We start from the raw sequence: 25001 nt of genomic DNA, 5'->3' as shown, positions 1-25001 counted from the left end.
AGTCCACGTTGTTTTTTTAATGAATTCATTTTGATCCACATGTTCTGCAGCTGTTTGCCTTTTGATTTGAAGTTTGCATTATGAAATCCTGATACTGTTAAAGCATCAGTTATAATTGATGAACTCTGTGTAAAGTTTATTAAACAGTTTGGTATGAAAAATAAAGAAATGGTCTCACAGCAAGTAGTTTGAGCCATGATTTCCGATTCAAACTAATTTAAATGTTTTTAGTGGTACATGTGGAGGTTTATCAGAGGAGGAGACTTGGCTGCTCTCGGCACGGTTCCTGCAGCTCATTAAAAACTCTGAAATGATCTTCAAGGAAAAGATGATTAATTTTTCTTAAAAACAAGATGTGGGCATGACGTTTTAACATGAGTGTGTTTAAGATGCATTGTGATTAGCATCTCACACATTCCAATAAAGCAGATGTTCCTGCATTGCAACAGTAGTTTGCAGATGTGGTCATCCCCCGATCATCTGCAAGACTCTCATGCAGCACCAATTTGAAACGCAGCCTGGAAAGTGCGTTCATGGCCCTACAGGTTGCCTAAGCACAAGAGACAAATTGTGCAAAAGGAATTGGCTGAAATGGTGAAAATGCTGTTATCATAGGATGAAACGAGGATTTGTTCCTCAGTGTTTGGTCTCCTATGCTTACCTTTTCTCCAGATGATTTGTCACAATTGAGAGAGGCCGGTTGTCTTTAAGGTGCTTTCAGGTAATTAAGAAGTGAGTGCAGGGTTTGTACCATTCATCACACTTCTGTTAGGTTTGTTTGAAGACTCGAGCATTTTTCAGCACCTCCTGTAGCGATAGCTGCGTCCTCACACTGCATATGCTGTTTGCCACCTGGATGATGTCATTCATAGTGATACCACGGTGGAGCATGTGCAGTGGGTGGTCACAGTCCCTAAAGTGTGTGGTTGGATGGAGGGACGTACAGTATTTGGGTACAATTTGGGAGCTGGGTATGTGCATCCACACATGGATAAAACAGCAGCCATCGCATCCTGCCTGTGTCCCAACGCAAAACAGAACATCCTGATAATAATGAATTACAATATTCCCGACAAGAAGAAATAAATGCATGAATGAGTTTTTCAGCATCACTCTGGGACAGGATATTTCTGATTTTCAAGATATTGCAGCAATGGAAGAAAGCAGTCATAAATATTTGCTTAATATTTCCATTAAAGGAGAAATCCTGGTCAAAATGACTCTAAGATTCCATATAGTGTTACTGGAGGCCAAGGTATTGCATCCAGAAAAGGATAAAATCCGTAGCTGTTGATAAAATTGGCACAGAGCTTCCCCCATGCATTACCAAAGATTCACATCAAACTCATTCTTGATTGCTTTAATGAACATTTTGTTATTGTCACAGTTTGATACTGATGATTTCTTGTGAACACTCCTTTAGTTTAAACCCAGTGACAGTATCAAGTTATTATGTTTGTTTTCATGTAAGTATCTACACTTATATTATCTATCTATACTTCGTCTGCATCCCTCGAGGCCCCATTTGAAGGCTGATTATGTCCCAACATAGGCCAGAATTCATAGCGCAGTGGTGGCTGTGGCTTTTTTTTTCAACAAAGAAAAAACCCAGCAGATGGCTGAAGCGTGGTGGCCAAAGAATAAACTTTTAAAAGCAAGTATAAAATTTTAGATCACTTATATATCTGCAAAGAACGTTATAACATTACACATGGGTTTTTAATTATCGATTTATCGATTAAAATCGGTTCTGGCTTGGATAATGTGATATCGATTCAGAGGTCAGAGGGCCCGGTGGCGCCAGTGTCCGGCAGCCTCGCCTCTGTCAGTGCGCCCCAGGGCAGCTGTGGCTACAATGTAGCTTGCCATCGCCAGTGTGTGAATGTGTGTGTGAATGGGTGAATGACTGAATGTAGTGTGAAGCGCTTTGGGGTCCTTAGGGACTAGAAAAGCGCTATACAAATGCAGGCCATTTACCATCGATTCATTAAAATCCTGAATTGATTTTTTAATACAAATTTATTTTGACCAAAATGCCAGAATTTCAGGATAAACCTCACAAAATTTCAACAAATAACAACAACCAAACAGCTGAAATAGTAAATGAGAGCAGGAACACGATTCTGCACAAAGACGTAAACACAAAGCGTGGATCCACCGACGGATCAGAATCAGCGAGATGTCGCCTTTCTCTCCCGACAGCACGGACACGGTCGGGGCTGAAAGCCGACAGCTCGCTGATGTTTCGGTGGGTCCGTGCTTTGTGTTCATACCCTTTGTCCACTAGATTCTGAAGCTGCAGGTTTTTTCTCTCTCAAAACAATATTGACTAAACCAGCAGCAAAAGCAGATCCAACCCTTCACATAAACATCGTGATAATTTCCTCTGACTTTTGCTGTTTTACTTCCACAACAATAAAATCACACTTCATGCACAGCTCTCTCCCTCTCTCTCTCTTTCTGTCTATGTGTACTTCAAGAACAGTTTCCCGTCAAAAAAATCTATTTTCTGCATTATTCGCTTGTTTATTACGCACAAGTCTACCGTTGTTTACAGCGCTGTCGGCCGCTGTTTTTTCCCTTTTACATAATTCTGAAAAGAAAGTCTCGTTTTTGCTGTTCAATAGGCTACTGAACAAATTATTTTTAAAATTATGCGAAATTTCAAAACGCTTAGCTGTGTCTCTAATAAAACCTCTGTAACTTTGCTCTGCTTCACTTCAGCAGCATCAGCTGAGGTTCATATGTTGATTAATGGTTTTCTTTCGTTTTTGATGTACTGCAGAATATTTTTATAAAATCCCAGGCCAGGAAAATCAACTTCGTGTTTTTCTGTGTTTTATCCTCAGCTACTTTGACACAAAAGCATCTGCTGTGATGCTCACACCTTTGATAGAGTCTAGCAAGTGTCAGCTTTTTTTATAGATATAAAAATATGGAAATGTATTGATGCAGGACCTGAATGATGATATATGGAATGTGGAATATCTGTCCATGCTGACAATATTGATTTGTAACTTAAAATTTGTTATTTTAACTAATAATCTTGTCAGCATAAAGTTCTTTATTTGGAGCACAGATCTACAAGAAAGATAAGTTACTGAAACGCACTTGTGCTTAAATTCCATATCAATCTTTGGCAATATTGTGAGTAATGTTAAACTTAAAGATCATCTCTGCCTCCTGATCTGTTTTCTGCTGCCTGCCACTGAAGGCAGTGGGGAGAGGTAACAATTAGGCAGTGCATTTACCGTGGCATATAATGTCATCTTTTCTCATTACAGTCCACTTTGACCAGCAGGTTTGTGACAGTTGGCTTAACATACTGAGCCAAGGAATCTAAATATACATTTGGCATCTCAGTGGGGCTACCAAAAATCATCACCTCAGTCTTTTTATCATTGAATTTTAAAAAGTTAAGAGACATCCAAGCCTTAATGTCATCAAGACACTGAAGTAATGGTTGTAAGGAATATGTGCCTTTTTTCTGTGGAGGGACATATATCTGACAGTCATCAGCATAGAAGTGAAATGCAATGCTGTGTTTTCTCAGTATAGATCCAAGAGAGAGCAGATACAAAGAAAAGAGAAGGGGGCCTAGAACTGAGCTCTGTGGGACACCACACAAGAGAGGAGCGGAGGACGACACATGGTCACAGAGACTGACACAAAATGTTTGCCCCGCCAAGTAGGACCTGAACCACTCAAGTGCCCACCCAGTGCTCCAAATGACAGAGTAAAATGCATGATCCACTGTATCAAATGCAACTGTCAAATCTAAAAGTACAAGAACAACACAGTCCCGAGCATCAGTGGCTAAAAATATGTCATTAAAAACTTGTAAAATGGCTGATTCAGTGCTATGAAAGGGTTTAAAACCAAATTGGAAAATGTGTAAAACATTTTGCTTTTTCAGGAAGGTCATTCATTGACTGTCAACTCTCTTTTCAAGAATTTTGGAAAGAAAAGGTAGTTAGAAGAAAGGCCTGTAATTTGCAAGAAACGTAAGATCAAGAACAGGTTTTTTTTAACAGGTGTTTGACTACAGTATGTAAAAAATTTTGGGGGCTACATCTGACAATGTGCTCAGCTCGACGGCACTCGTGTCTGACAGCTCGGGTCGTGTCGTTCAGCCAGGGCTCAGATTTAGTTTTAGAATGGCTGGATTTTAATTAAGCAATGTGCAAAGCAGTCCAAAGCAGTCTGGCAGGTGGAATAAAATCATGAGCTCAGTTCTGGCTGCATTAAAAATCTGGGATTTTGCAGTTCTGGTTAAAACTGTTGAAAACTGCTCAGCAAGGGAGGAGTTAAAAACTCGACAGCGCCGAGCAGCAGCGTGAGGTTTAACTGAGGTACAGGCAAGAGGAACTTCAAACATCACAGGACTGTGGTCAGAAAACACAGCATCACAAATCTCTACATTAAAAACAAAACAAAAAACCCAAAACAAAACATGAGTTAAAAGAATCAATAAGGCCTTAAAAGCCCTTTGCAATGGGCATATCAGGACAACACACATGAATATCAAAACCCCCAACAATAGAAACACAATCATATTTTGGCATGTATTCAGCCAAGATGTCAGCAAAGTCCTTCACAAAGTACTTATTGTATTATATATTTAATTTTATATGTTATAGAAGTGACAGATTTGTAAAGTGAGGCAAATTATGAAAACAAACAGTCACGAACCTTTCCCCGAACGTTGCGATGGGAGAGCCAGGCTCTTCTGGGAGCCGGTGTTCTGGGAATTTCTCCTACCCCGTAAACCGTCCTACCCGTTGTTCCTGAGCATGTGCGCGCATGCACACAACACAAAAAAGGAAGCTAAGCGCATCCGGCTGTGATTTCACGCTACTCCATTGTCATATTTGCAGGAGAATAGGTAAGTAGTAAGTACTAGTACTTTTTATTGACGTTGATACTTGATTTTTTAAGCCTTTGTGATTGTTTGTCAATATTAAAGTGAAGTTGCTATCTGCTTTCTGCACAAAACTGTCGAATTTGCAGATTCGGTGAAGTCTGCTGTCAAGTTACTGGACGCGTGGTATTTGCACAACACTTTTGAGTCCGCAGCTTCGGTGTTTTAAGGCTTTTTCGGTAATCTCGTTATTTAATAAGTTAAATTATTTGCATTGTCAACTGCACATATTGAAGCTCATAAGAAAATGTTTACTGACATTCGTAGATATGGAGAAGAAGTGGGAAGAGATTTACGCGTTCATTTCTGCGGGCTCCTACCCTTCAGGATACGACAAGGCTCAGAGGCAAACCTCAGAAGATATGCCTCAAAATTCAAACAAAAGGGTCAGTAATTTATTGTTAATACTAACAACTCATATATGTGGTTAAATTAATTTCTAAATATATATTGTTTTACTGCAGATGGAGAACTCTTTGTTGGAACCAGAAGAGTAGTAAAAACCATGGATGATGCCAGGAAGATATTTCATGAGTTTCATTCATCTCCAATTGGAGGACACACTGGCACACACAAAACGCTAAATGCAGTGTGTTCCAGATTTTACTGGTTTGGTATGACAGTTGACATTAAAACATGGGTATGTATTAACTGTTTGTACTGTTGTTAAATAGTGTTTAAAATAAGCAATTTTTTTTATATCAGTTAAAAGAGAAACTGTACACTTGCAAAATATAAATAAATATGGTTAATTAGTGATATTACAGTAATAACCTGTAGGCCTGGCAGAGATTTGGAGACACGCACACAAACTATTGTTGCTAAATAGTTTGTTCGTTAGAGAATATGTCATTAAGTGTTTTTGTTTTTTACAAATGAGAATGTTGAACATTTACGTGAACTCCATAAATATTTTTACCTTAAAGATTCAGGAATGTGACCAGTGTCAAAAAGTTGGGAAACCACTGACTGCTGTGCAACCGTTGCAGTGTATTCAGGTAAATATTATGCCCCGTTTACCCATCAAACTATGCTTGTAGCTCATATTCATAAAGGCAGGAGGGTTTGCCAACTAATTTTAACCATCAATGTTAATGTGTACATTATACAAATTGTTATTCAAATTATTAATTTGTCCTTGATAGGTGTCTGAAGTGTGGGAACTTATTGGTATAGATCTTACTGGACCTCTTCCTAAAACTTCAAGCGGCTTCCAGTATATACTTACTGCAACTGACTACTTTTCAAAATGGGTTGAAGCTTTCCCATTAAAAACGAAATCTGCATCTGAGGTAGCCCAGCACTTGTGCTCCATTATATATAGACATGGCTGCCCCAAAAGGATTTTGTCAGACCAAGGCAGAGTGTTTGTGAATGAAGTAAGTGTTAAATAATTTTCAGTTACATTTTTTAACTTTACTTCACTGGGGTCAAAGATTTTTTCTTGTGTGCTTGTATAAGCAGTATAACCTTGTCCTTATCTGTTGAAGCTCAACTCTGATCTTTGCAAGTTATTGCAAATTGAAAGAAGTGTCACAGCAGCATACCATCCACAGACCAATGGTCTAGATGAAAAGACCAATGACAACATAAAAAGGTATGCCTAATTTTTATCTATCAGTTTTTAATAACATTACTTATGTTATTCAAACTTAATTGTTACTTAATAATTTATTAATTTCTTTACTTCTAATTAAACTTTCTGTCTTACTTACTGTGTTTACATATTTCTATGCCTGCATTTAGAGCCCTCCGAAAACTGGTGAATGACCAGCAGAATAACTGGGATCCGTATCTAGAGGCCACCCTGTTTTCACTTCGATCAAAAGTACACACCACAACAAAATACAAACCTTTTTTTCTGATGTATGGAAGAGAGGCAGTATTTCCATCAGAAGTGCCTGCTCAAGTGCCAGTGAGTGTTTGTCAAATTCTTTCTATGTTAGAACTAAGAATTGAAACTATTTAAGAAAAAAACCCAGTAATGTCTTTATGAATATGATATCATCTTGGTTTAATTGCTAATATCTACAAAATTTTAGATTTCCAACATCATTCTGCCAGACGACAAAAGGTACAGTGACTATGTACAGTCTGAAAGTGAAGCACAACATGCAGTTAAAGAAACTGCACAAGAAAACATTGCGAAGTCACAAGACAAGCAAAAGGTTGCATACGCCAAGCGGGCCCTGAAAAAGTACAAAAATGTTGTGTACAATGTAGGGGATCAAATTCTGCTTCTAAATATGAGGAAACGTGGGCGAAAAGGAGGAAGACTTGAACCGGATTTTTCAGGTCCCTACACAATTGATGACTTCAGTGGAAAATGTGTTAGACTGAAAAACGCTGAGGGAAATACTTTAAAAGGTCTATACAGTATTGACCACATTAAACCCTATAGAACAAGCCACCCTGTCCAAGTCTCAACTCCAGCTGAACCTGTTGAGAGTAGCCCATCTTCTGAGATGTGGCCTTGCAGTCCTCAGCATCAACATGAAGCGCTGCAAAATAACAGATCCTCTGTCATTCAGTTTGCACCAAAAATAGCTCAGGTAAAATCAGTCCAAGCACCAGAAGAGCTTGTACCAGTGACCCCCCAGAAACCCAGCACGCAAGAAAAAGGTGGCATAGCTAAAAATCTCATTCTGACCGGTTGGTCAATTGTTGCCTGTTTGGCTAGTCAAATGGATAGAATGTTTGATTTTTTTCTCCCCTCTTGCTAATGTTGACCTGTTGGTCCAATTTTGGCTAATTTCTGATTTACATAAAGCTACTCCCCTCTGGCATGTTTATGTTGTTGGCCCGTTGGCCCTTGTCTGCTTGTGGCCCGTTGGCCATTGACCGTGATTTTCAAATGGCAACTGTTATTACTAAAGAAACTTATCATATTTTGTTTTTTAGTGAAGTGGCTTTGGGCTGCAAAAGACACCGGGCGTGTGGAGGCAGTCGTTGGGCCATACAAATTGTATGACTCTTCTTTTCGCACACTGGAGGATAGTGGGTGGCTTTCTGATGAGGTAAGTGAAATAATCATTTTTGGTCCTAGTGGTGGTCTGTAAAAATAAGGTCATTGATGCATACCTGCACTGCCTCATTAAGAAACAAAAGGCAAGTAAGAACGTATGCCAGTTATTTCACAAAAGTATTTTATACAATTTTGTAATCATTTAAAAAAAATAAAAAAATCTTGCATTTTTCAGAACCCCGTGTATCAGTTGTCTTGCGTTGTTGCAACCTCTCTGTTTTCTGTGAAGTTTAAATGTGTCAGCAAGGTAATGTAGATGTTATATTGGTTATATAGTGTATGTTATGTAAATAAATCTAAACCTTTATAAACTTAAAAATATTCAACAGATGTTGTTTCCGGCTGAGGACATTTGGTTGTGCCCACTGAACTCTGGTGCACACTGGATCCTTGTGGTACATGTTCACACCTCATGTATTTTTTCTCTTTTTTGTTTTACTGTTCTTTTTAGCAGCATATTCTTATTTTGAAAATGCTTGCAATTGATTGTGTTTACTTAAGTGAGTGTAATACACATATTCTACTAAATACAATTTTTATTTTAGGTTGTCAAAATCTCCTCACAATCTGTACTGCTGTTAGACCCTCTTGGAAATGAAGGTTGTTATGAAAGGAAAGTTATGCGTAACTGGAGGTATTCATCATTCATTAATTATCTGTTTAAGGTTGTTTGGTTTGTGGGGTTCTTTTTTTTTTTCTTTTTATTTAGAGCAAAATGCTGGCTACATTTTAAAAACTTGTTTTGTTTTTATTAGGAATTTTCTGAAGATGAAAGGAAAGGAAGAGTCCCGAGTGGATTGGAGAATGGAGACTCTGCCACACAACAAGCAGATGGACTCCAGCAGTTGTGGAGTTTTAGTATTGAAGGTATTTAATAAGCAATTGTATTTAATGTATTTAACTAGAATTAAGTTAATCAATTGCAATTACTGTAACATATTTTACAGTTTGCCAAACACTACCTTCTGAGTGGAGAGGTTACTAGGGTGCTGTCCACTCCAGAAGCCATTGGGCTGCACCGCACTGAAATTGCTTGCGAACTGCTAGAACATCAAAGTAAGTTGAGTCATGTGCTTTTGTATTGCAATAGCACTTTCAGTTTTGTTTAAAACTGTTAGGTTGAACGTCAGTGTGTTTCTAGGTAATGCTGATGACTACTGTGTGGTTTGTTCCATGCTGGAAGCCGATCCTGAGTCCAGTATGATTGAAATGGTAAAACAAATAAACCACAAATGCAATATACAGTGGCTTGCAAAAGTATTCGGCCCCCTTGAACTTTTCCACATTTTGTCACATTACAGCCACAAACACAAATCAATTTTAATTGGAATTCCACGTGAAAGACGAATACAAAGTGGTGCACACGTGAGAAGTGGAACAACAATCATACATGATTCCAAACAATTTTTACAAATGAATAACTGAAAAGTGGGGTGTGCGTAATTATTCAGCCCCCTGAGTCAATACTTTGTAGAACCACCTTTATCTGCAATTACAGCTGCCAGTCTTTTAGGGTCTGTCTCTACCAGCTAGAGACTGGTAGAGACATTGGTCTTTCACGTGGAATTCCAATAAAATTGATTCATGTTTGTGAATGCAATCTGACAAAATGTGGAAAAGTTCACGGGGGCCGAATACTTTTGCAAGCCACTGTAGTAATTATTTTCTTATCAAATTCATTATGTTGGTTAACACACTTACACCCCCCCCCCCCCCCCCCCTTCTCCCTCTTCAGGTGCAGTGCGAGTTTTGTTCCAGATGGGCACATTTTGGATGTGCTCAATATGAGAGCAGCCTGGTCAAGTACCTGTGCGACAAATGTGCATAATTTGTACACTGTTTCTTTTTCAGTTCTTTCTCCCTGTGTTCTGTTGGATCTATAAATGTCAAATATATGTATCTCTAAATATATTCAGTAAATATATACTGTAACTATAATGGAGTGAGTTCATTGTCAAAGTTTATATAGTCAGGTGTTCCAGTCACTTCAGTGGTGACAGCTGTATAACTTAAGCACCTTGGCATGCAGACTGCTTCTACAAACAAGTGCCAAACCATGCTACTGTTGTTATTATAAAGTAGAAGCATACTCTGACAGGAAGAATTACATTCCAAAACGTGCTACCTTTGTTAATAAGAGCAAGAAGCATAATTCTGACGGGAAGAATTACGTGCCAAAACGTGCTACCTTTGTTAATAAGAGCAAGAAGCATAATTCTGACAGGAAGAATTACATGCCAAAACATGCTACCTTTGTTATTATAAAGTAGAAGCATACTCTGACAGGAAGAATTACGTGCCAAAACGTGCTACCTTTGTTAATAAGAGCAAGAAGCATAATTCTGATGGGAAGAATTACGTGCCAAAACATGCTACCTTTGTTATTATAAAGTAGAAGCATACTCTGACAGGAAGAATTGCGTGCCAAAACATGCTACCTTTGTGAATGTGACCTACAAGCACACTTTAATGGGTAAAAAGAAGTGTCAAACCGAACTGGCTTTATGAATATCAGCTACAAACATACTCTGATGGGCAAAGTTAAGTGGCAAACCGTCATACCTACTTAAATTTGTGCTGGAATTATTGTTTGGCAGCAGAAATGTGCATAAATTACATACAGTAGGACATTTTGCCAAAGTAGGGCAGTTTGTCATATGGCAGCGTAAAATTATCCTACTGGTAGGACGGTTTGCCAAAGTAGGATGGTTTGTCAGAACACCGGAGTCGACCAGGAAACGTCTCCCAGACCGCGAGTCTTCTATGAAGAGCAGTTTTTCTTTGTCGCCAGCGGTAGCGGCCAGCGGTAGCGGCCGCTACAGCGCGCTGGCGGGGTCCATATCCCAGGGTCGGAAAAGCGCACGGCGGCAGGCAGCGGTGCGCTTCGGCGCCAAAACGCTCATGGTAGAAATAGAGGTCCCGTCCGTGGTGTCGCTGTGCCGCGATCTTTGCCGTCAGCGAAGGATTGGGTACGTCGTGGCAGGTCAGCGGGGAAGTGGAAGGCGCCACCGGCGAGGCTGGAACTAGGTCGTGATCGTGGGAAGTGCGGGTAGCCAGGAGAATACGATCCGTGTCCTCAGCCAGGGAGCGATAATCCTTCGTGCCCAGAATCGGAGAGTTGGCGAGGCCGGCTCTCACGGCCGCCGGCAGCTGTCGGAGGAAAATGTGGGCGAAGAGGAATCCCCCGTCGTCCGGTCTGAGAAAGGATAGCATGTGCTCCATCACTTCGAGAGCCGTACCACCACCCAGGCCTGAGAGGGAGAGGAGCTTCTCGGCTCGCTCTGCGTCGGTGAGGGCATAGCGCCGAAGAAGCAGCTCCTTAAGGGCGGCGTACTTCTCTCGGGTGGGTGGGTCCCGGAGGAGAGTCAACGCACGACGGGTGGCTAGCGGGTCGAGAGAAGCCACCACATGGTGATCCACGACGGGGGATCGTGAAGCCAAAAGTCCGGCAGCTCGAGCGCCACAGCAAACGTAGCTGCGGCTGGAGGCAGAGGGCTGGCGGCTGCTGATGCATCCAGAGCGGAGTCGGCGCCACCATCGGACTGCAGCATGTTCGAGTCAGGGGTCACCAATGTGGAGGTAAACACAGACAACACGAGAGCTCTCGATAAATACTGCTCGTTTATTACTCATCACCACAGAACTGAACACTTTCCCTCCAAAACACAGCAACAATACTTCCTGAGAACTGGGTGTGAGTGGAGCCCTCCACTGGTCCACCACAATGTCACAATTACAGGATGATCTACTAACAGTGTGCTTTAATCTCTCTATGAAGAAGCCACTTCAGTTCAGTAAAAATCAGCTGGAGAGCAGCTGTGAACAGCTGACTCTTCGATGTGCTAAAGAACAGAAAACATGATTTCCCATCAGACCATGAGCAACAGTCAGGCATGTAACACAGTAACACTTTTATTTTTTACATATTCAGCAGAGAGTTAGCTGTGTGCACTATTAAAAAATAAGAAGCGTAATTCATTTCAGCTTAATATAAACTGTATTATGGAGGAAAAATAAGTGGGGCTCACCTCAAAACACAGCTTGAGGACTGACTGGAGTTTTAGGACAGTCTCTTCAGTAAATCTAGCAGCTCTTTAACATCAAAAGACATGTTTGAACTGCTGCAGATGTTAGTAAATCTGACCCTAACGGTTCGTTCTTCTTTAAAATTCAAACTTAATAATGAAGCAATATTTTTAACAGGCTGTTCCTGTTTATATAACCTCCATAAAACAACAGGGTTAGAACACATTGTGACAAAGTAAGATGTTTGTTTTGTAGTCCATCTTCTGCACAATGTAGTTTCAACAGGCGGACATCCGGTGTCACGTTGTTACAGAGAGGCGAGTGTATGGCTGTTCCAATTCTCAGCACCGCTCCTCTCTTTCCCTGACTTCTCGGCAGTTGTCCTCCCCACGATGACGTTTTCATCGGGGCCAAGGAAAAGAGTTTAGGAAAAGGAGATTGGCGCTACTTTTGAAATAACACTCCACGGGGTTGCATTGTGCAGCTTAGTCACGTGACCGCACAGCAACAAATCACAGCGGAGCCAGATAAAGGGGGCGGAGCAAAGTGTGTGTGCAGGAGAGGAGTCGAGCAGAGAGAGCTGCTTTTTCATGAAACGGGAGTAAAGTAGTAAACTTACTGGAACATATACCACTACCAACGTTTGGATCGATATCTGCATCGATCTGCACACCCTTGTCTCCTGGATCCTAGCTGAGATCAGCGTGAACCACGTGGGTCTCTGCTCCCTGATCTGTTTCCTGTGTTTGGAAAGAGTTCCAGCTTCATCACGGAGTTTCTCTCGGTTTGTGGGCTCGTCTAACGGTAAGCATCGAGCTAACTTTAATGTGGGTTCAGTTTATGTTGAGTTTAGCTCTGTTGAGAATAATAGATTGCTTGGTAGACATTGGAGTTAGACAGACTGTAGAGTTTGTGATTGCTTGCAACATCATAATATGGCGGTTGCTGGGGTGAAAGAATACATAAAGAAAAATAGTCTTGGAATATGAACAAAAGGATGGGGTGCAGGGCAGGAGAACAACCAACCCCCACCCCAGGACATGAAGCCACAGGTACAAGCCTGGGGGAGCGCAACCCCAGGGTGAGAGTAGTGGAAGCTTGCTGAGAAGGAGGCCAAAAGTCTTTCGATGCGCTCTGAGGTCATAGTTTTAAACACTTGATGTACTCAGCTGCATGAAGAGCACGCTTGAGTTTCTCTAACACAATTAAATAAAACCTTATGAAGGTCAAAGGTCGTCACTTGTATGTTGAACTACAGTTTTTTGCAGTTTTTTGCACATAGTGTGTTATTTACCATAAAGTGATGCAGAGTTATTCATACCAGAGTAACCAGAGAGGATCATATATTTTTAAATATATAACTTTCTACAGCCTCTGGGGAGTATCTGAGTATTTATAACATTACACAAACCAGAGGTCTCATCACAGTGTTCATGAAACGCTGGGTTTATCCATCTTCTGGGGCGGGCCTACAGAGGAGTGCTGAAGATTTCCCTGTGAGGGAGCTGCTGGTGAAGATCATGAGTCCTGCTTGATCAATGCGATGAGCTTCAGTGTTCCTGGTGTTTCTTAAATGAAGCCTCTTTCAGTGGGTCAACAGAACTTCTGGCACAGGACAGCTGTGATGAAAGAAAGGGAAGAAGTTTCTCCAAACCTCTGGACCCAGAAACCCAGCTCGGTCCTGATGGTCTCCCTCACTAATTTCTCTCCAGGGTGAATGTAGCTGTTATACATAATACGGATTATTATTAAATGAAAACAACACATTAGACTACACTACTGAAACCTTCTGCTGCTGTTTTTAAAGTTTCATGTTACCAGGCTGTAGACTAGAGATTTAAACAGTTTTAGATCCATCATACTCAGTCTTAAATGTTAAAATCTCAAAGGACAGCATTATATTTTTGATATTAACAGTAGGGGTGGGTTTTTATAATCGATTCATCGATTAAAATCGATTCTGGCTTGGATAACGTAAAATCGATTCATTAAAATCCTGAATCGATTTTTTAATATAAATTTATTTTGTCCGAAATGCCAGAATCTCTGGTGACATCTCACAAAATTTCAAGAACCACCAAACAGTAAATGAGAGCAGGTACAGGGATTCTGCACATAGACTTAAACACACAGCGCGACCCGCGGATCAGAATCAGTTAGATGTCGCCTTTCTCACAGTCGGGGCTGAAAGCCGACAGCTCGCTGATCCGGGTCCGCGCTTTGTGTTCACGCCCTTTATGCGCTGATTCTAAAGCTGTTAGTTTGATCTCTCTCCAAACAATATTGACCAAACCAGCAGCAAAAGAAGATCCAAACGCTTCACATAAACATCGTCATGAATTCACTCTGTTTTGCTTCCATTGCGATGCGCAGCTCTCTCTCTCTCCCTCTCTCTCCCTCTCTCCCTCCCCCCCCCTCTCTCGAACAGTTTCGCTTTCTTCATTATTCGCTTGCTTGTTACGCACAAGTCTACTGTTGTTTACAGCGCTGTCGGCCGCTGTTTTTTTCCCTTTTACATTCTTCCGAAAAGAAAACCTCATTTCTGCTGTTCAATACTGAACAAATTTAAACTTTTTAATATTATTCAAAATGCAAAATGCTTAGCCGTGTGTCTAATAAAACCGCTGTAACGTCAGAGGTAATGTTGATTAATTAATGGTTTTCTTTCGTTTTTGATGTACTGCAGAATATTTTTATAAAATCCCAGGCCAGGAAAACCTTCATGTTTTTCTGTGTTTTATCCTCAGCTACTTTGACACAAAGGCATCTGCTGTGATGCTCACACCTTGGATAAAGTCTTGCGAGTGTCAGCTTCCTTTTTATAGATACAAAAATATGTAAATGTTCTGATCTGAATTATACTTCTGACTGTCAAAATTTCCCAGATTTAAATCGAATCGAATTAAATCGAATCGTGGATCGAATCGATTTGGGACCTTGTGAATCGGAATTGAATCGATTCTAGAAATCAGTGACGATACCCAGCCCTAATTAACAGTAACTCTGGGCCTCTGTGGAGTGTGCAGCTGATCTCATCGCTGTCTAAAAATGGATAAAAAAACATAAGGAGTACTGATCCTTCAATAACAGACTATTAGAGTAACAGGTGTGTAGCATCGCTAACTAGCTAGCAACAAGCCTCCAACACAGTGCGTATGCTAGCGGCTAATCTAGCAAACGAATTAACAACAGAGCGATTTTAGAACTATAAGATGTTAAGCTGTGTGTCTTTTCTTATAACAGTGACATGGTTGTATTTACCTTAATTAAACGAGTCGTCAGTTGTGGTAAACCAGCAAAAAACTTGAGCCACAGGTGCTACGTAAAAGGTGTAGGGGGCGTGTTTGCGGTCACGTCCAGCGGGTGTGTGGGCGGGAGTGTTACACAGTCGCTCCACCTCAAGTCATTACTGCGCAGACTCTGGCTCCAAATTTGCAAGATGGCAGCCTCCACAAACGGGATATTTTGGCTTCATTTTTGCATAATGGGAGGAGGCGGTGTCGCGTCGTCCATCTTTTATACAGTCATTGGTTGCAACATGGCAAATTGAACCTCCCCCACCCTCATTCAGATCTGGCCTTTGAAACTATTTTGGTCTTCATGTGACCTATGACTCTGAAGGTATGCGCGTTGTTTGTCGTTTAATAATGACTCAGGGTTCGTGAATATCATCGAGCATCATTTACTTCGAAACAAAGCAACCATTACACGTTAGTCATCACATCCCAGGGGGCGGGTCCCTCCTTCTCTTGCCCTCGTCTCACTGCGTGCATGCGCAGCATACTAATACGGAACAGGTATATTAAAGTAGCATTAATGAACAACATTGGTCAGATGTTCTACATCCCCTCTCTTTAGCTTATGGCTGTATAAGCTGCTAACAACACCTTTAGCAATAACACATTAACAACATGTCCATATCATAACATTCTATCCTAAACATTAACGAATTACTTCACACCTTGAACTGTGTCATTGGTAAGGACACGGTGAGCATTTAACTTTGCTGACATCACATCATGTGTACTGTCCACTTTTTTTTTTTTTTTTTTCTTTCGCGTTACAGTCCATCTCTTATGCCTTAGTGTTCATACTTGGGGTTCGGTTTGCAGACTCTCCCATATCGTGTGATGTAAGCATCACGTGCCGGGCGACAGGGGGACTGGACTGGGGCTTGTGTGAAGTGTTGCGTGTGGCTATGTGTTTGTTCGTCGGTGTGTGTCACGGGTTCTTGGATGTGCTGTGGGGAGTCAGTGGTTGGTGGTTGGGCTGCGGTGTAATCATCATGGGAATCTCTGTGTGGTGGTGGCGGTTCAGAGACTGGGAGGATATGTCTGCGGTTTCGCCTGTACTCTCCAGCTCCTGACTGGACGATGTACGATCTGGGCTCTTCGCAGGCTTCCTTGATGGTTCCTAAGGAGTCATGTCCTTGACGCGTTTGCATCCGCACAACCTCACCTGGCATGAGGGGGCGGAGGGGTCTGCTGGACTTGTCATAGTATCTCTTTTGTGCCTGGCGCTTGTGAAGTAGGTTTGTTTTAACTGTTTTGTTGCTTTTGGGGCTGGGAACGAGCAGACGTCTACACACAGGTAGGGTCGTGCGCGTCTGTCTTGACATCAGCCTTTCAGCTGGGGAACCTAGTGTGTTGTCACGTGGCACGTTGCGGAGATTGAGTAGGTTAAGGAAGACATCCGTTCCATCTCTCTTTGATCTTTCCATCAATTGCTTTGCACTGCGAACCGCACGTTCAGCCAATCCATTGGCCTGCGGGTATTCTGGGCTACTTGTCACATGAACAAAGTCCCATGCTGAAGCAAAGTCTGCAAAGCGTTGGCTGGTGAACTGAGTGCCGTTGTCTGATATTACTTTGTGCGGGCAGAAAAGTGTCTTTTGAGCTTTGTGATGACAGTGTTGGCGGTTAGGTCTGGAAGCAGGTCTACTTCGAACCAACCTGAGTAAGAGTCGACTACAACCAGGTGATGTTGACCGTTCCACTCGAAGATGTCGGTGGCGACGGTTGACCAGGGTATGTCCGGCACTGGATGTAGCTTTAACTGCTCTTTCTGTTAATGTGGCCTTGTGCTGTTGCACACTGGACACGCAGCTGTTTCTTGCTCAATATCTGCTGTCATTGTGGGCCAAAACACAATGCCACAGGCCCTGTGTTTAGTAGCTTCCATGCCTGGGTGCCCTCTGTGGAGGATGACGATATAATCTTTTTGCAAAGATTTGGGAATCACTGTTTTCAGCCCTTTCATGACAATGCCATCTTCTAGAGTGAGTTCGTCTCGATATGGGTGGTATTGACGAAGTTCTGTGGGCAGCTGAGTTTGTCTGCAAGGCCATCCTCTCATTATGACAGTGCTCAGTTTCTGTAGCTCTGGATCTGAGGCAGTGTGTTCCTTTAGCTGCATCAGCCTGTAAGAAGAGATTTGCTGGATCGACATGATCTCGTAGTCAGCTGTTTCATCACTATTTTGATCCGTCGAGGTTGTGGGAGCACGGGATAAAGTGTCGGCGAGGTACATCTGCGAGCCTTTTTTGTACACTATCTGAAAGTTGTACTTTTGCAGCCTAAGCATCATGCGTTGCAGTCTGGCTGGAGCTGAATGTATTGGCTTGTTCAAGATGGTGACTAATGGCTGATGATCAGTTTCAATTTGGATTTGTTTCCCATAGATGTAATCATTAAACTTGGAACAACCAAATACGACTGCAAGAAGCTCCTTCTCAATCTGCGCATAGCACGTTTCTGTCTGTGTCAGAGTACGAGATGAGTAGGCAATCGGGGCGCCTTCTTGGAGGCATGCAGCCCCGAGTCCATACTGCGATGCGTCACACGTTAACGTGACAGGTTTCTTTACGTCGTAGTATCTGAGGGTAGGAGGACTGGTCAGGCTTCGTTTTAAAGCATTGAATGCATCTTGATGCTGCTTGAGCCAACACCACTGTACGTCTTTGCACGTTAGCTCCCGAAGTGGGGCTGAAAGCTCGCTGAAATTAGGAATGAACTTTCCTAGGTAATTAATCATCCCTAAGAAGCGTTGGAGAGCTGTGACGTTTTCAGGTGTGGGCATCTCTTCAATTGCTTTGGTCTTTGCTGGGTCAGGCTTCAAGCCCTCGCTTGTGAAGACGTGGCCAACGTAGCGGGCTTTTTTGAGACTGAATTTGCACTTCAGGGGGTTAAGTCTCAGCTTGACTTCCCTTGCACGGTCGAGTACTTTTCTGAGATTGTGTTCATGCTCTTTCATATCTCTTCCACCGATGAGTATGTCGTCAACAATGATAGCACAGGGGTATCCAGCAAAGATCTGCTCCATTGCACGCTGGAACACCTCACTGGCTGAGTTTATTCCATATGGCATTCTTAGAAAGCGGAATCTGCCAAACGGTGAGCTGAAAGTTGTGAGCATGGATGATTGGTGGTCAAGTGTTATCTGCCAAAAGGAGCATTTCGCATCCAAGACGGAAAAGACTTTGGAGTTAGGCATTTGGGCGGCTATCTCCTCTATAGTACGCATAGGATGATGTGGGCGTTTTAGTGCTTTATTCAAGTCTCTTGGATCGATGCAGAGTCTGATCTCATCTGAATTTTTCTTGTGGGTCGCCACCATGGACGACACCCATTCTGTTGGCTCTGTGACAGGGGTGATCACACCCAACTCGACCATACGGGTTAATTCTGCTCTAACCTTGTCTAGCATTGGAACCGGTATTTTGCGTGCTGGCTTTATTACTGGTGTGACTTCTGGGTCTATTTTCATGGAATAGGTAACCGGAAGTTTACCAAGTTTATCTTCGAAGAGGTCTGAATACTCTGAGAAGATCTGTTCTGAAAAGGTGCTTTCCACTTCCTTAGTCACGTGGTGGACTTCTTTGTTTAGTGTGATTAATTGTAAGTGAAGTGAGTCTGGTAAGCCAAGTAGGGGTTGTACGTCTCGTTTCACTATGAAGAACTGCAGAGGGTAGTCCTTGCCTGCAGAGTGGCATGAGAGTGTTGCTGTGCCAGCTGTTTGAATTTCCTCTCCCCCATATGCCACCAGTTTAGTGTTTCGTGATGGCATGAGTTTTTCATCATGTCTCAGTTGTTCAAAAAGGTTAGCTGGTATGACATTACATTTGGCGCCAGTGTCCAGTTTGAGCTCTAAGGGTTTTCCATTAATGGTGAAAATGTCATTCTTGTATGGAAAGCAGGGATTTATAGTGTCTATGTCAATTCCATTCACATAGAACATTTCTTCATCGCTGCCGTGCGCCTGCATTTCAATGTGGTTTACGGGTCTCTTTTTGAATTGCCGTGTTTGTGATGACTTGCAGCATTTCTGGAAATGATTCCATTTTTGGCACTTATGGCATTGCTGGCCATATGCTGGGCATTTGTCCCTTTTTGCCTCGTGGCTGCCCCCGCAGTTGTTACAGTTTGTGATTGCGTGAGCGAGCCTATGTTCTGGATGCGTTGCACGACGTTCATTGCCTGTCTTTGTCTTGACTTTGTGTGGATGTTTTTTCTTTATTGTGTGATGCAAAGTGTCGACCTTTGCTGCCATTTGCTTTGGAGCCGCTAGAGCTTTCGTATGTCGATCTGTCTGCTCGAATATCTGGCACATTTCAATTGCTTTGTTCAAAGTTAAGTCGCTGTCGCGCAGCAATTGCTTTCTCATGCTGTCGCTGTTTATGCCACAAACGAGTCTATCTCTGATGAGCTCGTCTTTAAGCTGGCCAAATTTACAACTGCCTGCCTTATTTTTTAAGTCACTCACATAAGACTCAATTGTTTCATCTGGTCGTTGGTTTCTGGTGTTAAACTTGTGCCTTTCCATTGTTATGTTTGTTTGGGGATTACAGAGTTCACGAAATTTGCGCTTTAGACATTCCGGGTCTTCTCTCGATTCTGCTTCGGTCACCAGTCGTCTGTGTTCTCCTTCCCCCGCGTGCACAGCGGGTGTATAAACGAATGCGCGCTCCCGCTCGATGGCTTCAGAGCCGGCTAGGTTTAGCAGGATGAACGCTCTGGTCCGAGCATCCTTATCGGAATGAGGCTATAAATATGTCGTATTCCTGCTCGAATATACGCCACTTCTCGGCGATGTTTCCACAAAACACCAATGGGTCTGGTCTACGGAATCCGTCTGACATGGTCGTTGACGTTTAATAGCCTCTTGCTACGATAGCCTAGCAACGCTAGCTGGTTACTTGCTTGCTTCGTCCGTAAAGTGCTGGGAAAACTTTAGTCTTACCACTCCGTCGGCAGTGCTGGAGTAGATGACCGAACCACAACTTCTGACACCATGTTTGTCGTTTAATAATGACTCAGGGTTCGTGAATATCATCGAGCATCATTTACTTCGAAACAAAGCAACCATTACACGTTAGTCATCACATCCCAGGGGGCGGGTCCCTCCTTCTCTTGCCCCCGTCTCACTGCGTGCATGCGCAGCATACTAATACGGATCAGGTATATTAAAGTAGCATTAATGAACAACATTGGTCAGATGTTCTACACGCGTCATGGACAAAAGTAAAACAGTATGTCGGATGTGCCACGCAATGCTCAATTACATGGGTGGAAACTACTGCGTTAGCGCAGTTTGCTCGTTAACGTGTTGACGCCGTCCAGCCCCACGCGCGGGGCGATCCGCGGTAGCTCGTTAACGGAGATTTGCCGTGTTGTGGCGTTAACGTCATTTCAGATTAACGCTGACAGCACTAGTGGGAACACAACGAATATGACTGCACATTTACGCCGACATCATCCTAGTGCAAAGACAAGTGGAAGCAGACAAAAACAACAAGCACGCATGCTACAAACTTTACCCGAGTCATTTAGACAGCCGTTAGCACATGATTCTCCTTATGGGGACCTGATATGTTTAATATGCTGATGAGAATATAGCCCTGAAGAAGCGGATAGTATAGCTTTTATTTTGGAAAGAGCCATTTCTCTGTAATAAACTCTCTTTTCCAAAGATGAGTGATTTCTCGATCAGATTTATTTTTTATTACTTTATTGTTTCAGCAACATTAAATTTAAAAACTGTACTTTTGAGTTAAAATATATATTTATAATTTTAATAAATGACAAATTAAAAAAAGCATGAACATTTTTTTGTATCGAAAAAATATCGAACCGTGACACCAAAGTATCAAACCGAACTATGAATTTTCTGTATCGTTGCACCCCTAATATATGTATATATGTGTATGTATGTGTATATATATGTGTGTGTGTGTGTGTGTGTGTGTGTGTGTGTGTGTGTGTGTGTGTACTTCTTTTTTGAGTAAAAGGAGACGAGTCTGGTGGTGCAGCAGAGGAACAATTTCAGCCATTTGGACTCAGCTCAGCCACTACAGTGGAAACAATGTCTTCAACACAAAAGGTGAGAAAAGTATTAGAGTTTTCTGTTAAGAGCAGCTTCCATCCTGGGCTCCTCCATATATACAGAATCTACATTCAAAATCAGAAACCACAGAAGTCACAAGAAAATACAAAGATCATATTTTATCTACACACATTGAAACAACAATATCATCAGTTGAACTTTGAATTTTTTATGAAATAAAAGATTTTCTCTGCTGATCAATATTTCCTAATGTCATTTTAATTATACCTCTCATTGTGTCACATTATTGTAATGTGACACCATCACCAGAAGGTGGTGGTAACACACCAACAAGGTGTTTGTTGACATGTTTGATTCCACCAATGGAGGGAGTTTCAGTTTGTTCCAGGACTGCATTTCACTCACTGCCTCTGTTTGTATCTCTGTCACTGCAGGACCAACATGGAGCAAGAAGTCAGCGCTCTCAGGAGGCCGACAAACCTCACAGAAGAAAGGGAGAGAAAACATACAGCTGTGATGAGTGTGGAAAGTCTTTTACCCAGGCTGGAAGTTTAAAAACTCACCAACTCATCCACAGTGGAGTTAAAGCATACAGCTGTGAGTTGTGTGGAAAATCTTTTACCCAGGCTGGAGGCTTAAAAAGACACCAAGTCATCCACAGTGGAGTTAAACCTTACAGCTGTGACTTGTGTGGAAAATCTTTTGTGCAGGCTGGAAACTTAAAAAAACACAGAATCATCCACAGTGGATTTAAACCTTACAGCTGTGACTTGTGTGGAAAGTCTTTTGCCCGGGCTGAAAACTTAAAAACACACCAACGCATCCACAGTGGATTTAAACCTTACAGCTGTGACTTGTGTGGAAAATCTTTTCTGCAGGCTGGAAACTTAAAACTCCACAGAATCATCCACAGTGGATTTAAACCTTACAGCTGTGAGTTGTGTGGAAAGTCTTTTGCGCGGGCTCGAGGCTTAAAAATACACCAACTCATCCACAGTGGAGTTAAAGCGTACAGCTGTGACATGTGTGGAAAATCTTTTACCTGGGCTGGAGACTTAGAAAAACACCAACTCATCCACAGTGGAGTTAAACCTTACAGCTGTGACATGTGTGGAAAATCTTTTACCTGGGCTGAAGGCTTAAAAAAACACCAACTCATCCACAGTGGAGTTAAACCTTACAGCTGTGACTTGTGTGGTAAAGCTTTTGGTCAAAGTCGAAACTTACAGAAGCATCTAGTTACCCACTCTGGAATTAAGGCGTACAGCTGCGACTTTGGTGGAAAAACTTTCAGTGAAAAAAAGTACCGAAATATTCACCTACGCATTCACACCGGAAATGATCTTTCCTACTGTGATCAGTGTGGGAAACTGTTTACAACAGATGCACAACTACAAATACACATGTTTACCCACACTGAGGAGAGACCTTATTAATGTGACCTGTGTGAGAAGACTTTTAAATCTCCACATTACCTGAAAAAACACCAACAGATCCACACCAGAAAGTAACTCTACAAGTGCAGTTACTGTGAGGAAGTATTGATTTTTTATCTTGTAATTTTAACCTGATTGTTTGGAACAAGTCTGATCAGTAAACCTATGGAGGTATTCTGAATGAACTGTTTTGGAAAATGAAGAATCATTTTCGCTCGGTAAGCTGAGTGTTATAATGTAAACAGTAAAACGTAATTGGACATTGGCAGAGATCACTTACGCTGACATTGTTTAGAAGCAGAGCAACACAGATGGATCCAGTTCTCAACCCTGTCGTCACTGTGGTGGTGGGAAAACGTTTCTCTGTGACCTTTGTGGAAAAACTTCCAATCATCAACGGGACCTAAAACCACATCAACGTAGCCACACTGGAGACAAAATGAACTACTGCAAAGAATGTGGGAGAGGCTTCCACACAAAGTGCATTAAAAATACATGAACTATTCCACAGTGTGTTCAAAAAGCACATCTGTGACCAGTGTGGGTCATCCGTCACCACTGCACGTGAGCTTAAAGAACAAGAATAAGCAAATCCACACAGTAGAGACACCATACAAGTGCAGACACTGTGACAAAAGCTTCTCACAATCAGGTCATCGTAACAAACATGAACGTACACACATGGAAGTGAACTTCAGCTGTGACCAGTGTGACAAGAGTTTCAGGAATCTCAGTTCATACTCCGAACACAAACGATCCCACGCTGTAAATAAACTGTTTCACTGTTACCAATGTGCAAAAACCTTCACTTCATTATCTGCTCTGTGCAAACATCAGCCTGATCATGCAGGACTGAAATCACTGGATCACAATGAATCTGAAGAGAGAGAAAGATCCTCTTCTGGTTTCAGGGTCAGACTTAAAAACCTTGAGATCAGGCTCCACAGAGTTCAGATGGAATCTCCTGTAAAGAGTGTCAGCTGATGTCACACTTGGATCTGATGAGGTAGCTCTGATTTCTGGACCTGCGGTGAATAATCCTGAATGTTACATTTAGGAAGCTGCATGTATAGATATGCATATCAAGTTTATGTTTTTTCCTTTGAGGGATTTTAATTCTCTAAAATGTTATCCCTGTTACATTTTAACATTTGTTCCCTTAGGACACAGTAGTGTTTAGTAGTTGTACTATTAAAGTTATAGGAATGTCTTTTCTTTCTTTCTTTTTTAACCAAACTGGTATTCTATCAAAAATCAAATATGGATATGTAAATCATTTCTTTTATTTGAACTTTTTTAGCTTTTCCAAAATTAACTTATTTTTTTATGTATTCATTTTATGTTTCACCTCAGTTAAATTTCAATCCTTCATTCATATTTAAACTTTTGCTGTGATAAAATCTTCTCTTAAATCCTTTTCTCCCAAAACAAGCAAATATTTTCACAGCAGTTGCTCTTAAAACTTCCAAAATGAACTAAATCTGTCCACCAGCTTTGAAACAACACCTGCTGTGACTTTATGTCCAGAAAAAAGAAACTCAAGCTGAACTGGTTTTGGGCTGTATTTCCATGTAATACCTTTTTTTTTTTTTTTACCAGAAGATGGAGCAGTGATGCTGTGTAACCTTTATTTAATTAGGGAACGAACACAATATTCACAGTGGCAGCAAAGAACTGTTAAAAGTTAAAAACAGCAGCACACATCAGAACCATTTTAAAGATTACAGGTGACTACTTTTAGTTAATTCAAATCCTATTAAACATCTATTTTTGGCTCCTCCTTTCACTTTAGTGTATTTACTGTATCCTTGAAGTCCACGTTGTTTTTTTAATGAATTCATTTTGATCCACATGTTCTGCAGCTGTTTGCCTTTTGATTTGAAGTTTGCATTATGAAATCCTGATACTGTTAAAGCATCAGTTATAATTGTTGAACTCTGTGTAAAGTTTGTCTTATAAAACAGTTTGGTGTGAAAAATAAAGAAATGGTCTCACAGCAAGTAGTTTGAGCCATGATTTCCGATTCAAACTAATTTAAATGTTTTTAGTGGTACACGTGGAGGTTTATCAGAGGAGGAGACTTGGCTGCTCTCGGCACGGTTCCTGCAGCTCATTAAAAACTCTGAAATGATCTTCAAGGAAAAGATGATTAATTTTTCTTAAAAACAAGATGTGGGCATGACGTTTTAACATGAGTGTGTTTAAGATGCATTGTGATTAGCATCTCACACGTTCCAATAAAGCAGATGTT

General features: G+C 41.6%; 1 protein-coding gene and 1 long non-coding RNA gene across 6 annotated transcripts in view; one reads left to right on the top strand and one right to left on the bottom strand.

Moving 5' to 3' along the window:
• The window catches only part of LOC309695514 (uncharacterized protein), a 181050-nt gene that overhangs the window by 73323 nt on the left and 82726 nt on the right, over nt 1–25001 (bottom strand). The gene's annotated exons all lie outside the window — the stretch shown is intronic.
• On the top strand, nt 12496–24049 carry LOC309701767. Its single transcript, XR_014275240.1, has 3 exons — nt 12496–12776; nt 21259–21350; nt 21749–24049. It is a non-coding gene; the product is annotated as an uncharacterized lncRNA (long non-coding RNA).

The sequence above is a fragment of the Aulonocara stuartgranti genome (genome assembly GCF_965226115.1).
Source record: "Aulonocara stuartgranti genome assembly, chromosome: 3".
In the NCBI taxonomy this organism is placed as follows: Eukaryota; Metazoa; Chordata; class Actinopteri; order Cichliformes; family Cichlidae; genus Aulonocara; species Aulonocara stuartgranti.
This window is presented reverse-complemented; position numbering and strand designations above follow the sequence as displayed.